This window comes from Etheostoma spectabile, chromosome 18, assembly GCF_008692095.1.
Source record: "Etheostoma spectabile isolate EspeVRDwgs_2016 chromosome 18, UIUC_Espe_1.0, whole genome shotgun sequence".
NCBI lineage: Eukaryota > Metazoa > Chordata > Actinopteri > Perciformes > Percidae > Etheostoma > Etheostoma spectabile.
Genome location: NC_045750.1, coordinates 15,218,965 through 15,222,549, shown reverse-complemented (window position 1 = coordinate 15,222,549; position 3,585 = coordinate 15,218,965).

Genomic DNA, 3,585 nt, shown 5'->3' with positions numbered 1-3,585 from the left:
AAATCACAAAGAAATCCTTTTGTCATCATATTTCTTCGATGGCTCCTCCTAATGTCGCGGCTGTGGAATTTATCCAAACACAAGACTCATCTTTGAAGCCGGTCCATAGCGCTGAGGTTTTCAACAGATTCCTACCCTTCTGTCTCACGTGTTCCGTCCCAAAAAAAGAGTTGATAAAGACTCACTGTGGGTTACAACTTCTTAGATCATTTGTTTGACATTTTTTGGAAAGATGCTTTACCTTTTTCGACGAGTTAGATGAGAACATTAAAACTGATACTAAAATATTCAATAATTTTTTTGTTTTGTTTTGTTTTGTTAGAACTGCTTACACTTTTCTGTTCCCTGTATCTGCCTTTTAATGTCTGTAAAGCGACCTTGAGTGCTTAGAAAGGTGTTGTTAAATAAAAATGTATTATTATTATTATTATTAATACCACTTTGAGCAATAAGAATGGTATCGATCTTCTCATCTATATCTTGGCAAGAAAGTGAACGCTCCAGGTCAAAGTTTTCAGGGCATTGCTTACATGTTTCATCGGCTGAACACGAGCTTTAAGCATAGACTGTATAAAAAAAGACTTTAACCCTCTTCGAAAACTGCCTGATACACTTCCTCGGTTCAGCCCACCTGTCGAGATACTACTTACTGTAAAAGCACCATAGTAACACACTACCTACACTAAGGAGGAAATTTTTGCCTGTGTTTTTTGGGTTAGCTCTTTTCCTCGTTGTGCAACACACTAAATGCCTCAATCCCTAGTTGTCAGTTCCCCTTAAGCCCTTGAGAAGGAAGTGGCGAGAGTGACCTAAAAGACGGTGGGAGATGGGTGGAGGTATGTGTTACAGTACAATAGCTGGTAAATCTCTCGGCAGTAACCACACCAGAGCACTGTGCACATTCTTATGTAGGGAGGCTAATCAGCTTTCTGCATATGGGTTAATGTCCTTACAGTGGCTGAGAGGGGGGCTATATTTAGTGTCCACTCTCTCCCTCCTAACACGGGATAACATTGGTTGCTGCCTGTTTTCCTCTCCATGGCTCATCTCTCTCTGCTTGAATTAATCAATAGGCCCATGCGGGAAAAGATGAATGGAAATAAGTGAGGACAAAAAACAAACAAACAGAAGGTAAAGATGGCATAAAGCTGTGTACTCTGTGACACTAAAGTGGTATGAAACTTGCACACAACCACTTATAAAAAGCAGTGTGTCATCAAAGAAATAAAGTGTAAGTTGAAAATAAAGAAGAGAGAAAAAAACAGGACATCAAAGAGACAGACGGACAAAGAAAAAAAACATAAAGACATGAGAGACTAAGGAATTTTTCTCAATGTCAGCAGGGAAAGTGACATCTGGAGGCTGGGGCCTTTGGCCATTAGAGAACTGCAGACCTGGAGCCAATCTACTCAATCAGATTCCCTGGAGACCAAGGCTCTGCTGGTAGTAAGGTACGTGCATATGCATGGCATCTACCTGCGGTTGCAAAAACATTCTCAGCTAATGAGGTCTGGCAAAACGGTGTGATGACGCCTGCTGTCGCTCGTTGACACTCGTGACATCTCTTGGAGGGAAAACCGGTCAAGATCAGATGTCACTTGCTGGCAGCAGCAGTTGTGCCCTCTTGGATTATGTGGGCATCCCATGGCTTTGACCTGATGAAGGCTTTTCCTCTGTCTGAAAACCTAAATGCCAGCACTATAAACCTTGGCCAAATTGAGGTTAAATAAGGTGAAACGTCTAAAAAAGTATGTCATGCAAATTGTTATTGTAGCTGGTAGTGTGCATGTGATGAGGGGAATTACAAAAACTGAACTGTTTTTAGGTGGTCGTTTTTTTTCTTGCTTTTAATTCTCAAGTTGGTCAACCTGGACACATCATTATTTTTACGTCCAAACAGGGCAGCAGTTAAAAACACGTAGAACAGTGAAACAATCTCTTTAGAGCAACAAAAAACCCCAAATGAAACAGCTCAGAGCACACACACAATTAACACAAGCTTAATCGGCAACTCAGCGTAGCCGCCGTGTCCACCTGCACTGCTCTTCATCAGCCAAAACACCAATTCACACAGCTTTGAATCTCCCCGCTACATCAGCCAAACTGTACAAAAATAGAGATCAATAGAAAAATAGATCTGACGTGTTTGATTACGCTGAGTCTCTTGCACTTGTAAAGATAGAAATGTACACCTTTTAGTTTTTACAATAATCACAAAAGCCTACTTGTCTTATTGCCCTTCAAATATCCATGTGATGGTTTTTGGTTGGTTTGGTGCTTTGCCATGCTAAGGAGAGATAACATTTGGACAGCTCCCTGTTACCTGCTTATACAGCCCAAATTTCTACACATCCTAAACTTTGACTCTTTTCCATAAAGAAGATGAGAAGATGAAATATACATTGGCCAATATTTACTGAGCCTACGTCATCTTTGACGTTTTTCAGACTTCATGCAGCACATGTTCTGAAGATATTCTCTGTTGCTGGGCCTCTGACTCTACCAGTAGTACGCTTTTACTCCTCTTCATTCAAGACCTGCCCTGCTGTGTAATCCCTGCACACACAATCCATCTTCCACCCCGCTGACAAACATTGCGTTTTTGGAGCCGGGCAGATGTTTTCAGACATCTCTTTTCTTTCTCTCTTACAGTGCATACAGCATTTCAAAAGTAATTTCAAACTGTGTACAAATGATGTAAAAAAAAAGAAGCAGAAAAAATCTAAATAAACGTTCCAGTGTAATTTAAGAAAACTGGTTGCCTCTGTTTCAGAATGCATTTCAAACACATGGGCCCTTTTTTGAACATAAGAACACATTTACATATTTGAAACTTAAAAGGTGCCCTGTAGAATTGATGACCCCCAGTAGCGCAGTAGCAATTTTTTTTACCAGTGGGCCCCTTTTTTTGTTTTTACGGTGCACTGCAACACAATGGACACATGCAACCATGCGTCTTATATCCTGCCTTCAATTACTGATCCTGCTTTTTTTTTAAAGGCAATTCAATTCCATTTTAGTCATAGTGTCAAATCATAACAGACGTCAGCACACTTTTCATATAGAGCAGGTCTAGACCACACTCTATAATTTAAAGGGACCCAACATTCAGAATAAAAATACCAAGTATAAGCTCTGCAAATGTGTTAGGAGAAAGAAGGCACACCCATCCCATTAATCCTGCACACAATTCCTTTTGGTGAGACTAAATGTAAACATAACTTCTTCTTTTTTACATGAAGACTCCACAGGGCACCTGTAAGGATGCTTGAGTTTAATATCTCAATTCCTGAATGCATTTTGATGTGGGACTAAATGTGATGAAATTGCATTTTGAAATGCGTTATGAGAAAAAACGTTGACATATCCAAATACACTTCTTTATTTTGCATTGCATCCCCCAGAGATGGTTACATTATCTCCTTATGTCTGTGATAACTTGTTTTTGGTTTTTAGGCTGTGCCTTGGACCACCTTATTTTTGCAATCCAATAAAAAAATTGCTTGCTCTCTTGCTGCCAAACCACTTTCTTTCTCTGTGCATTTCTCTCAAAATCTATTTTGCTCTTATAACCATTTTCGATCC